The sequence below is a fragment of the Desmodus rotundus genome, chromosome 3 (genome assembly GCF_022682495.2).
Source record: "Desmodus rotundus isolate HL8 chromosome 3, HLdesRot8A.1, whole genome shotgun sequence".
Classification (NCBI taxonomy): Eukaryota; Metazoa; Chordata; class Mammalia; order Chiroptera; family Phyllostomidae; genus Desmodus; species Desmodus rotundus.
The window spans coordinates 98,386,438-98,399,782 of record NC_071389.1 but is presented as its reverse complement, the minus strand read 5'-3'; the positions used below and the strand labels follow the sequence as shown (position 1 = coordinate 98,399,782).

At 47.6% G+C, this 13,345-nt stretch overlaps 1 protein-coding gene across 1 annotated transcript in view; it reads left to right on the top strand.

Annotated features, from left to right (window-relative positions):
- The first annotated feature begins 200 nt into the window (after window positions 1–200).
- The window catches only part of FGD3 (FYVE, RhoGEF and PH domain containing 3), a 51,955-nt gene continuing 38,810 nt past the window's right edge, over window positions 201–13,345 (top strand). Inside the window, exons 1-2 of the mRNA XM_024580804.3 lie at window positions 201–372; window positions 12,880–13,044. The gene's annotated coding sequence lies outside the window, so the exon portion shown is untranslated. The remainder of the gene's footprint in view (window positions 373–12,879; window positions 13,045–13,345) is intronic.

The following is a 13,345-nucleotide window of genomic DNA, read 5'->3' as shown; positions in this document are numbered from 1 at the left end:
GGTCTGCTATATGACCCTCTCTGAGAATTCTAATGGAGAGTGTTTGCTAAGAAAAGCCCACTGAAGAGGAGGTTGCTTCCTCCAGCCCGGAACCACTCAGGGGCACCACAGCATCCGGTTAAACTTAAAGCCACTGCAGGCTGCAGTGGGCTGCTGCTGCTCAGGTCTTGGACAGCCCAGCTTCTGGCCAGTCTGGGCTGCGCTTTCACAAATGACGCAGCTGGAGCACCAGCAAGCTGGGGTGTGTGACAATGCGGAAATGCACATGCATATGATTTGTTGACCCATACTGAGAAAACTAGCAAAAGGAAGTGTGTTCTGCTGCTGCCGAAAGTCAGCCCCAGGGAGAAGTTCGAGTGTCCTCAGGGGCAGGTGAGTGGTGCTATCTCCCAGATCTCTGAGGCCCTGAGAGCCTGGGCTGGTCCTGTAAGGGGTACTTTTGGGTCAGGGGACATTCAGAGGAAGAGCTGTTGGGGACTTATCTTCAAGGCAGGAAGCTGTCATGGTGACACTGTATGGTGTCTTGTTTTTGTCCCTTTGTCTTCCTGTCGTGCCTCTGATATTGCTGTTAAAAGTCGGGTTATTGTGGAACAGCAAGTGTACAATCCTTTGTATACTCGGAGTGCTGGGACAGTGATGGATGTTATCTGGGGCGTCTCAGTCTTTAGCAAAGGTAAACCTGAGCACAGGAGGGGCTGAGGTCCAAGTGGCTGATCAGTTGAGGGAGATCCCTGCTTCAGTCTGGCCAGCATGCCTGCCAACTGCCTAGCTTCCCTTCTGTTTCCCAGGCCCAGGGCTATTTGGGTCTTCCTTGCCTGGGCAAAGGAGGGGTGGATGGTCCCATACACAGTCCCTATGGGGCTACGTCTTTTCACACAATGTGGCTCCAAAAGGTTGCTCTGCAATCTGCAGTTTTGATACTGACAGCCAGGGCTTGTCTGTGGTAGTGCTACTAGGAAAGAGGGCCAAGCTCACCAGGGCTTCCTCAGGACTCATGATGCACCCAGACAGTGTGGGACAGCACCAGGTGCACAGCCCCAGCTCCATGACTTTACGCAGCTGCTCTGATTGTCTTGCTCTCCTGTCTGTGATGAGGGGCCCAAGTGGTGCCAGGCTCCTGCTGTGAGCACAGAGCTGCAAGGCTGGTGTGCTCAGGGCATGGTCCCCAATAGCACCCAGGGGCCACTAGCTCAGCCATTCTTGCAGGAGAGGAAACTGAGACATACTGAGCTCCAAGCTTGCCCTAGACTGCCCAAACCCAAGCCTTGGAGCCTGACAGCTTGCTAGGGCTGGGTGGGGCCTGGTGCAGAGGGAGGAAGTGGTTTGTCCCCGGTTGTGTAGTTGCAGGAGGCCCAAAGCCCTGGTTCTGCTCCTCAGGGCTGATGTTTGTCTCTGCTCAAAGACCATCGCCTCCTTATGTACAGATGCTCCTGAAGCTCTGTACACTGCACAGGTAAATGCCTGGATTGAAGTTGGACTTTCAAGGTCAGAGCTGAGATAAAGTGCTCAGTGAGATTCCAGAGGACGGATGGTGCTTTGCTGCCCTGAGCCCCAGGATAGTGACCAAAGTAGTGGGAGTTCCTCCCTTGCTGCATCCTCTGTATCTGCCCCAGGTGGGCTCTGATGCCCCCCACTAACAGTTGAAGAAACTGAGGCTCCAACATGAAGAGGGTGAGGTTGGGAGTCAAAGTGCAGCCTTGGGGCATTACTGACAGTGGCACAGATGTGAAACCCAGATCTGAAAAGAATGTCATTCACCTTCCTGGCCCTGTCTGTCCACCCCAGTGAGATCCATCCTAGCTCTACTGTCTAGGTCCTACCTCCTTCCCCTCTGGGCTTGGCCCTCTCTAACACACTGCCAGCTCTACAGATGGCCTGGCTCAATCTTACTTGCCTTTGTGCCCTTCCCTCTGTTAGAACACTGTTTCCTCTGTCTGGAATATGTTCCCTCTGTCTGGGATGTTATTTTTTCTGTCTGAGGTACAGTTCTTCTGTCTAGAACACTATTCCTCCCAAGATACTGTTCCTTCTGTCTGGGATGCTGTTTGCTACAGTTTCCTTTCTGTGGGATGCTGTTCCTTCTGTCTAGGACACTGTTTCCTCTGTCTGGGACACTTTTTCCTTTGTTTGAGACATTGTTCCCTCTGTCTGGGACATTGTTCCCTCTGTCTGGGACACTGTTCCCTTTGTCTGGGATACTTTTCCTTTGTCTGAGACATTGTTCCCTCTCTCTGGGACACTGTTCCCTTTGTCTGAGACATTGTTCCCTCTGTCCAGGTTGCTGTTCCTTTTGTTTGGGACAATTTCTTTGTCTGAGTTCCCATGTGTGATGGTAATGACTGGTCACCCAGGTCTCCAGTGGATGGTGACCAACCTTATAAGTTAGCTCCCATATCTTAGAGGCCTGAGTGGAGCCTATCATTGCTCAGGACACAGAGTTCTTTCTGGTCAGACATGTGGCTTGGGAGGGTGAATCACCATCTGAGCTGTCCTTTTACTGTAATAACCTGATAGAGTGACAGTGCAGTTAAGTGAGGCATTCTGGAGGAGCCAGGCCTAGTGATAGGGTATAGGCAGTGGGCTATGACCTTCTGCAATATTGATTTGGAGTTTTTATTTTCAAAATTTGGACTTGGTCAGAGCACATTTTTGTATGTTTATGTAAAAGTTCTTATTAGAAAAGAAATAGAGGCTGCTTGAAATGCTGATTCAATTCATCCATTTATTTATTCACCAAAATGCTTACTGGGTTTTGTTGGCCAGGCAGGGACCATGTAAAGAAGGTGATGTTTTCACCTGTTTCCCCCAGTGGTCATGTCCTGGTGGGGAGTGCAGTGGGAAGCTGCGGATGCCAGGGGAGCAGGACATGTGCAGGTAGTGGGGCAGGCTGTGACCTAAGAAGCCTGAGCTGGGAGGGTACTGAGAGAGGGGCAGGGCTACGTCTGTGTAAGGACTTCAGTGGTGACTGAAGCTGTTGGGAGATTCTTGTTTGTTTTGTTTCATTACTTTTTTAAAATAAAAAACTTACAACATAATCAAAAGTAGAGAGAATTATGTAGTGAGCCCAGGGTGCCCATCAGGAAGTCAGCCTGAACTCACGGAGTGGGGGGGGAGGAATGGAAACAACTGTACTTGAACAGCAATAAAAAATGTGAAGAAAAAAAGAGTGGAATGAGGAATCCCCCTCCTCATTGCCCCAAGTGTGGACCTGGGATATGGGGTGCTGCAGGGGTCAACTGTTTCGTGCAAAAAGCATTATTATACAAATTTTCAAATATACAGCAAAACTCCAGGAATTTTGCAGTGTCCACCCAAGTTTTGGCATGCTTTGTCACACATCTAGATACCTGGACAGGTAAAGATTTGTTTAATTTAAAGGTTGTGATTTTATTTATGATTATTATTTTTTATTTTTTTATTAAACATTTTTTTATTGCTGTTCAATTACAGTTGTCTGCATTTTCTCCCTACCCCTCCACCCCACCCCAACCAAACCCACCTCCCTCCCCCACCTCCACCCTCCCCCTTGGTTTTCTCCATGTGTCCTTTATAGTAGTTCCTGAAAACCCCTCTCCCCACTATCCCCTCCCCACTCCCCTCTGGCTATTGTTAGATTGTTCTTAACTTCAATGTCTCTGGTTATATTTTGTTTGTGTTTTTCTTTTGTTGATTATGTTCCAGTTAAAGGTGAGATCATATGGTATTTGTCCCTCATCAACTGGCTTATTTCACTTAGCATAATACTCTCCAGTTCCATCCATGATGTTGGAAAGGGTATAAGCTCCTTCCTTCTCTCTGGTGCATAGAATTCCATTGTGTAAATATACCATGGTTTTTTGATCCACTCATTTGCTGATGAGGCCACTGTGGAAAACAGTATGGAATTTCCTCAGAAAACTAAAAATGGAACTGCCTTTTGACCCAGCAATTCCACTGCTGGGATTATACCTTAAAAACCCTGAATCACCAATCCAAAAGAACCTATGCACCCCAATGTTCATAGCAGCACAATTTATAATAGCCAAGTACTGGAAGCAACCTAAGTGATTATTATTTTTTAATATAAACAACTGTTGCTAATATCAGCAGAGTTTTTTATTTTAATCCTCACCTGAGGATATGTTTATTGATTTTAGAGAGGGGGAAAGGGAAGAGAGAGAGAGAGAGACATTGATGTGAGAAACATTGGTTGACTCCCATACACACCCCAACTGGGGATCAGACCCTCAAGCTATGTATGCACCCTGACTGAGAATCTAACCCACCACCCCTTAGTGCATTGGACAATACTCCAACCAACTGAGCCACCTGGCCAGTGTGTGATTTTATTTTTACTGTAGCCTTTTACGTGTATGACAATAGACAATAACTATAGAGTTTATATTTATACTCCTTCTAATGAAAGTAAAATAAAACAGAAACAAAATAGAAATATAATAAGTATAGAAAATTTAAAAGAAAATAAAAATAGGGAGTAAAGGATAAATATTAAGTAATTATATAAGTAAAAATATTAAGTAGAAAGAGTGCAGTTCTCAGTTTCTCAGGCACACCCAGCCCTGCATGCAGTGCACTGGACTTTCTGGTTAGCATTTTGTGCTGTACCCGTGCATCCTTGGCCTTCCTGTCCACAGGCTTCTGTCAATCTAGCTGTGGCTCTGCTGGAGCTGAGGAGGTCCTGTGTCAGGGATCTGGGATCTTCATGCAACACTAATGGCCGTGTTTGTTTGTCTGTACGATATGGTCTATGAAGGGAGGTACTGTGCTGTGTGTTGCCTTGGTCTTTATGGACCTTCTCAGGATTGTTGTGTTCATTTTACAGACAAGAAAACTGAGACTTGGAGAGGATGAGGTTGTCTGGCTGCCCAGCCAGTAAGTGGTAGAAACTGATCAGACTGGACGCAAACCTGGACCACTGCTCTGCTAACCCCACAGATGAACAAAGGAGGGCCTGTGATGTGTCTTGCAATGTGCACTCAGTGGGGGACATTGTGCTCTGAGGGACCCAAGGGGATAGTCTGAGGCCAGAGCAGGGAAACTCTCTGGGGTGGGAGGGGTCTCTATGCCTCCCCTCTTCCTCCCAGAGTGCCATCTGCTGAGGCATCCCCAGTCTCAGGAATGCAATCATCCTGAGACTGATACAGGAAATCATCCTATATTTTCCCCAAAATCATTTACTGTGCCTCTAATAATGATACCCAGACTCTGTGCTGGCCTCTAAGCTTCCCTGAGCCTCATTCCTTCAGGTGGAGAATGAGAGGCCCGACCCATATAGAGTGTGGGCCATAGTTGCCGCCTGCTGCCCCAGGTCTGTGTGCAGCCCCACTCAGGCCTGTTTCCTGAGGAGCAAGGCAGGCAGTGTAGGTAGTGAGCATCAGCAGTGGACTTCGGGGTTTACAAGCAGTGCTGGATCTGGGCCAGGCTGGGGGGGCTCCCAGGTGGATGTGTACAGAAAAAGCTCCAGGGGTTGTGGCCTAGGGTGACAGGGCTGCAGGGTGGAAAGTAAATTTTAGGTGCTTTTGAGTCATTGTCATCCTGGCACTAATTCATAGAACTTCTGATGAGAAACGCATAAAGCTTTTAAAAATTTTTGCAAAACACATGTAACATGGGTAAAAGCATCCCTTTTACCCATAACTACCCATATACTTCTCATATGCTTCTAGTGAGAGTGTAAAGTAAGGCTAACTGTCTAGAAGAAACTGACAATATGTAGCTAAATCTTTAAAATTATATTTTTTCTTTGACTTAGAAAACACACACACACACACGTAACATAAAATTTACCATCTAAACCTCTTTTAAGTGTCCAGTTCAGTGGTATTAAATTCATTCACATCATTGTGCAACCTTCAGCATCATCCATCTCCAGAACCCCTCCTTGTGTAAAACAAACTCTGTCCCCATTAAACACTAACCCACCATACCTCTTCCCCCTGCCCTTAGCACTCACAGTCCTATTCTCTATGATTTGACTACTCTAGGGACCTCAAAGAAGTGGAATCATACAGTATTTGTTCTTTTGTGACTGGATTATTTCATTCAGCATAATGTCCTCAAGACTCATCCATGTTGTAGCGTGTGCCAGAATTCCCTTCCTTTGTGTTTGCCACATTTTATTTATATCCATTCATTGTTGATGGGCACTTGGGCTGCTTCTGCCTCTTGGTTACTGTGAATAGTGCTGCTGTGAATATGGGTGTACAAATATCTGTTCAAGTGTCTGTTTTCAATTCTTCTGGGAGAAATGCATCCCTGAGCATACAGTTGGACTCATGTTGGAACTTGGTGTTGAAACAAAGGTAGCTTCCTTAAGACAAGCTGCAGCACCTGGGAGCATCTTCCTTGCTCAGTGTGCCCTGTGGCCTCCTCTTGCCCCAAGGTCCCACTGGCCTCCACCGCATGCCAAAGTACTTGGCACCTCATGCATCTCATCCATCTCTGTGTTCTAGGCACACAGGATAAACACCTCAGGCCATGCCGGCTGCAGCCAGAGCGCTTCCAGATTCAGACCCTGGAGGGAAGTCCCCTGTTCTGGATAATGGGGTGACCAGCCATAGGTTGTTCTGTCTTGCATGGCCAGTGCAGCTGGGCCTTTGTCACTGCTGCTATGGCCTGGTGGTTTCTACAGCCTTATCTCTCGGTGTATGGACCTGCGTGCAAGCGTGCCACACAAGGGTTCCTGGTGTTGACCCCTGGCACTTTCATTATTGTTTAATTATCTCCTGCATGTAACCAACTATCTGAATTTGGTGGAGTAAAGAGAAATCCCACTGAGCATTGTTATCTCTCAAAATTATGTGACTGGCAGGGTGCAACTGGGCATCTCTCACTGGGGTTGTTGCCAGACAGGGCTGGGACAGTTCCAAAGGCTTGTCTCAGGTGGCTACTCTGGGCCATCAGCTGGAGCCCCATGTGCCAAGGCCACTGGGCCACATCAGTGACTGGACAGGAGAGTTCCCTGCCTGCTCAGGGCCTCTGGGATGCCAGGTGATAAGAACAAATGAGGTGGATGTGGTCGTGGTTTTAGCAGGGACTCCTGTGCTGCTCCTAAAGAGATGTCTGACAGCAGGTGGAAGTGGGCAGTGGGCAGTCTCATGGCCCATCTTTGGGATTATCCCAGCCCAATTCCAGCAGGCACCAAGCCATATGTGGACTTCAGGGCAGAGACCACAGCATTCGTGTTACCCCTCCACCCGCTGCTATGCAGGAAGCCACTTAAATGGTCCACCATGCCCTAGAGAGTGGGATGCATTTAATTTCTCCATACTTTTGCAGTCCTCAGACCTTCCCCGGTCCCAGTGTTGAGGCCCCTGGTGCTGAGTGATGGCAGCCCGGCTGAGTCCTGCAGCACACACAGCTCACCTGGGGTTGGCTCACCTGTGTGCAGCTTACCTGGAGTAGGCAGTTGTCAGCCTCACTCAGCTTAGGCAGCTCAGGGCTTCTAAAGGGAGAACTCAGTGACCTGGTAGAATTGATAACAGTTCTTCGTCATCTATGTGGTGACATGTCTCTTGCCCTGAGAGTGTCAGAATAAGCCCGGAGCCCAGTCCTGAGGTTCAGAGCAGCATGTCTGCTGGGCCCAGGTCCTGGGGGCTGTTTCCCTCCAGACCGATGTGTGGCCAGGATCATCCTCACGTCCTCCTTGTCTGAAATATGACCATCACCCATTTCAGTGACTGACTGGGTGGGCACACAAAAGTGCTTAGCGTGGCTCCTGGCACATGGTATGTGTAACCGTGTGTATGTGTGCACACGTGTGTTAAGGAGGTATGTGTGACATATATGCACGTGTATCTCCCCTCCCAAAGCCCCCTGGCTCCCCTGAGCAGTGTGGAGGGGAGGCTGAAACTGGCCTGGCCAGCTCTGGTGCTTCCTTTGGCCTGCATAAGGCTGCTGGGAGGCCAGTCCTTAGCTGAGTGAGGCCATGGGTTGCATCCCTCAGCTACCTGAATCAGATTGAATGTGGTTTCAATTGTTCCCCACCAGGCCCTCTCCCTGCCCTGTGCTCTGCTTCCTGACCCTTGGGCTCTTTTGTCTGCCTAAGGGCTGTTGGCTGCCCTTGCACAAAAGTCTTTGGAAGATGAGAAGATCATGGCACAAGAGTCTCCACTGGAAGGATGTGCACCTCTCCTTTGTTTTTTTTTTAAATATATTTATTGATTATGCTATTACAGTTGTCCCCTTCCCCCCCCTCACTCCACTCCATCCTGCCCACCCCCTCCCTCCCACACTCCCCCCCTATAGTTCATGTCCATGGGTCATACTTATAAGTTCTTTGGCTTTTACATTTCCTACACTATTCTTCCCCTCCCCCTGTCTATTTTCCACCTATCATTTATGCTACTTATTCTCTGTACCTTTCCCCCCTCTCTCCCCCTCCCGCTCCCCTATTGACAACCCTCCATGTGATCTCCATCTCTATGGTTCTGTTCCTGTTCTAGTTGTTTGCTTAGTTTGCTTTTGTTTTTGTTTTAGGTGTGGTTGTTAATAACTGTGAGTTTGCTGTCATTTTTACTGTTCATATTTTTTATCTTCTTTTTCTTAGGTAAGTCCCTTTAACATTTCCTATAATAAGGGCTTGGTGATGATGAACTCCTTTAACTTGACCTTATCTGAGAAGCACTTTATCTGTCCTTTCATTCCAAATGATAGCTTTGCTGGATAGAGCAATCTTGGATGTAGGCCCTTGCTTTTCATGACTTGGAATACTTCTTGCCAGCCCCTTCTTGCCTGTAAGGTCTCTTTGGAGAAATCAGCTGACAGTCTTATGGGAAGTCCTTTGTAGGTAACTGTGTTCTTTTCTCTTGCTGCTTTTAAGATTCTCTCCTTCTGTTTAATCTTGGGTAATGTAATTATGATGTGCCTTGGTGTGTTCCTCCTTGGGTCCAGCTTCTTTGGGACTCTCTGAGCTTCCTGGACTTCCCAGAAGTCTATTTCCTTTGCCAGATTAGGGAAGTTCTCCTTCATTATTTGTTCAAATAAGTTTTCAATTTTTTGTTCTTCCTCTTCTCCTTCTGGCACCCCTATAATTCGGATGTTGGAATGTTTCAAGACATCCTGGAGGTTCCTAAGCCTCTCCTCATTTTTCTGAATTCTTGTTTCTTCATTCTTTTCTGGTTGGATGTTTCTTTCTTCCTTCTGGTCCACACCGCTGATTTGAGTCCCAGTTTCCTTTGCATCACTATTGGTTCCCCGTACATTTTCCTTTGTTTCTCTTAGCATAGGCTTCATTTTTTCATGTAGTTTTTGAACAAATTCAACCGATTCTGTGAGCGTCTTTATGACCAGTGTTTTGAACTGTGCATCTGATAGGTTGGCTATCTCTTCCTCGCTTAGTTGTATTTTTTCTGGAGCTTTGAATTGTTCTGTCATTTGGGCCTTTTTTTTTTTTTTTTGTCTTGGTGCGTCTGTTACTTTAAGGGGCGGAGCTTTAGGTGTTCCCCAGGGCGAGGTAACGCTGGTTGCTGCGCTGTGAAACTGCTCTGTGACGCTGTACGTGGGGGAGGGGCCGAGGGGGAGCAATGGGGCCTGCTCTACTCTCTGCTGGAGTTCAGTCACTCCCTCTGCTACCCACAACCAAATTGGGCCCCTCTGGTGCTAGTTCCCGAGTGGGTGGGCTTGTGCACACTCTAGGCCCCTGTAGGTCTCTCCAATGACCCCTCCTGCGAGGCTCAGAGTTTCTCCTGCTGCCGCCCCAACCCCCACGGGTGTTTTCACTCAGAGGTTTGAGGCTTTATTTCGTCACGCTGGAGCCCTGGGCTACGTGGTCTGCTTCTCTCCCCACTGTTTGTCCGGTTTATGTATGTGCAAGTGTGGGGCCACGGGTTCTGCTAGTGTCAGACTGCCTGCCCATTCGTCCCACACTTTGCCACTCTCGGTCCCACCAGGACAACGCGAGTCCTCTCCGCCCCGGCTGCCCGTCTCCGCCCCTTCTACCGGTCTGGATGAATGTTTATTTTTTATCTCCTCGGTGTCGGACTTCCTCATCGTTAGATTTTCTGTCAGTTCTGGTTGTGCGAGGAGGCGCAGTGTGTCTACCTACGCTGCCATCTTGGTTCTCGCACCTCTACTTTGGATGGGACCATCATGCCTGCCTTACCACTATCCTCTGCATGTTTCATTGTCCCTTCTGTCATAAGAAAAATGGCACTAGGGAATGTCAGCAACTTGTCAAGTTTGCACAACTCAGAGGCATCACTTATGAGTTATAATTGACACACAATGAACTACACATTTAAAGTATATGATGCAATGTTTTGACATATATATATATATATATATATATATACCCTTGAAACCATCACCACAATCTGTCACCCTTTAAAAGCTCTGTTGTAACCCTCACACCTTACCTCACCCACCCCTCCTTCCAGGCAACCCTCAGTCTGCAGTCTGACACCACAAATTAGTGTGTATATTTTCTAAAATTCTATGTAAATGGAAAAGCAAGTATGTACTTTCTCTTTTGTCTGTCTCCTTTCACTCAGCATAGTTATTTCTAGATTGATCCATGTTGTGGGGAAATATCCTTTCTTTCCTGAATGTTCTGAAAAAGATTTATGTAGAAGTGACACCATTTCTTCCTTAAATGTTTGGTAGAATTCACCAGTGAAGCCACCTAATTCTGGAGTTTTCTCTGTGTAAAAATATTTAAATATAAATATTTCTTGTGCTTGGTGTTTACTGAGTTTCTGAGGTCTGTGGATTTATAGTTTCCATCAAATAGGGAGAAACTTTGGTTATTATTTCCTCAAATATTCTTCCTACTCATTCCTTTTTTGGGATTTCAATTACATATGGAGAATCGGATCATACATATATTATGCTGCTTGAAGTTTTTCCTACATCTCACTAACTTTCCTTCTTACTCCCTTCCTCCCTCCCTCCTTCCTGACCTCCCTCTCTCCCTCCCTCCATTTCGGAAAACACATATTATCTCTTCAAATTCACCATTTTTTCTTCTACAATGTTTAATCTGCCATCAAGAACCCTTCCAGTGGGTCTTGATCTCACAATCTGTGGGTTCACCTCCAGAAGTTTAATGTGCATCTTGTATATCCTCCACATCTCTGCTAACCTGTTGAACATGATGGAATGCAGACACCTCAGCCACCTTAATGACCTTGTCTGCTAATTCTCACCTTGGGGCCCACTGTGGGTTAGTTTTCCTTCACTAACTATTCCTCTTCAGTGTGGGTTGTGTACTCCTGCCTTCTGTGTGCCTCATAATTTTTGGTTTGGGACTAGACAGTGTGAATCTCATCTTGCTGGGTGCTGGCTATGTTTGTATTCCTATAATTTTCTTGATTATTGGGATGCAGTTAAATTGTTTGTAAACAGAGTGGCTTCCTGTTAAGATTCATCAATATTTGTTAGGTAGGACCTGAGCAGAGCTCACTGTGGGACTAACTGTCCCCCACACTGACACAAGACCCTTCCAAGTTGTCCAATGCCCTGAATCTTGGGGTTTTCAGTCAGGCTGGTGGGGACAGACATATGCCCTACCCTGTGTGAATGCCAGGTGCTATTCCCTTCACCTTCCCAGGAGATTCTTTCTCCAGCCTCATGGTTTCCACACATCTGTGCTGAGCCTTCCTCGAGGGCTCTCTTCACCTTTCCTCTCTTTGTGCCGCTCTCTCCTCTCCAGTGCTCCATCCTGTGACCTCTAGCCGTCTGGTCTTCCTAAACTCCCAGCTCCATCTCTACACTCAGGCATCATCTACTTGGGGTCCCCTTCTCCAGGCAGCTGGGGTGACATGGGCTACACTGCACCAGTTACTACCTCTCAGGAGCATGGAGCTTCACTGCCTGGTGTAGGGTATCTGTCAAGCTGTTGTTTCACATGTTTTATCCAGGTTTTTATGGTTTCAGACAAGAAGCTAAGGGCTGTTTCTGTCACTGTACCTCGACTGGAAGCAGGAGACCCTGAGGTGGAATTGGGGCAGGCTCCACCTGGTGCCAGCTGGCTGCAGGTGCACATTCTGTAGCTGAGTGCCAGGCCTGCATTCCATCTGGCATATTTTTACTGTTGTGTCATGTCTGGTTTCTGGAAATTTGAGGTTACCTCTTGTGCTATGAGAAGAATGCAGCAAAGCATATATTTTGTGTTTGTAAATCTTAATATCTCTCCTAGATTAGCTTGCTAAGAATGTGGCAGTGGCCAGTGATAAACATGCACCCTGCAATGGTTTTGGTGTCGCTTAAAGAGAGGTCTGCTCAGAAGTAGTAAGGCCACAGGAGAATGCAAAGGAGGTTGTCACAGGGTTGGAGTTGGTGCTGGGCCACTGGGGCTCATGCTTTACTTCCCAATGAGCTCTGCCAAGAGGCATTTATGCCATGTGAGCAGCCAAAGGGCACACTCTGGGACACCTGCCTGGTTGTGTGTGTGGGACCTGCATCTCCACCAAGGGCTCTTTACCATTTAGTGAGTGAGGAACAGAGTGTGTGAAGAAGCTCCTGGCAGCACAGCCAAGTGAGAGGGTGTCAGAAAGGTGTTCAGGGTGTGGGCTGGAAGGTATGTGGGGGTGTCTGCCAGCTATCCTCACATTGGGTGGTCTCTGCACACTTAAGGGCACCCTGCCTCCTAGGTGTGGACCTCATGTGGTCAGGGACAGACTTAATTCTAGCCTGAGAGTGCCAAGCTGGGCCCTAGAACATGCCCCACATCAGGGGTCATTACCTCAGGTGCTCAGAGCCAGGGAAGCAGCATGCTCTGACTACCCACAGGCCTCTGTGTCCTGCCTGGGGTCTGCCGTGCTGGATGATAACAAGGAGCTGCCTGCGTTTCCATCCTCTCTATTTAGAACTGGGCTTGTCACCCTGGCTACTCCAAGCACCAGTGGAGATGGTTTTCATTTTTCTTTCATGTTGCTTTAGAACCTCCTGAACTGCCCTACTTCAAACCTGTCCCTGGCAAGGAAAAGATTTTCAGTGAATTCTCCCAGCCCCGGACTGCCAATTTAGACCCTCAGAACTTGGCCAGCAGGGAGCAGGCATCCACTCACGATCCTCAGCACTGTCCCCGGAGTCTCTGGGCATCTGGTAAGTGGCCTAACCCTCAGGGATAAGTGACTGTTGCTCCTGGTCCCTGTCCTCCTCTGCAATACCACTGAAGGTTTAAAAGGAAGATTTCAGGGAATGTCTATCTCATTCTTTTTGTTTAAAGAAAATACTTTATTTGTTTATTTCTAGAAAGAGGGGAAAGGAAGGAGAAGGAGGGAAACATCAATGTGTGGTTGCATCTCACACACAACCCACTGGGGACCTGGCCCACAACCTAGGCATGTGCCTCGGCCAGGAACCGAACTAGTGATCCTTTGGTTCTCAGGCCAGTACTCAATCC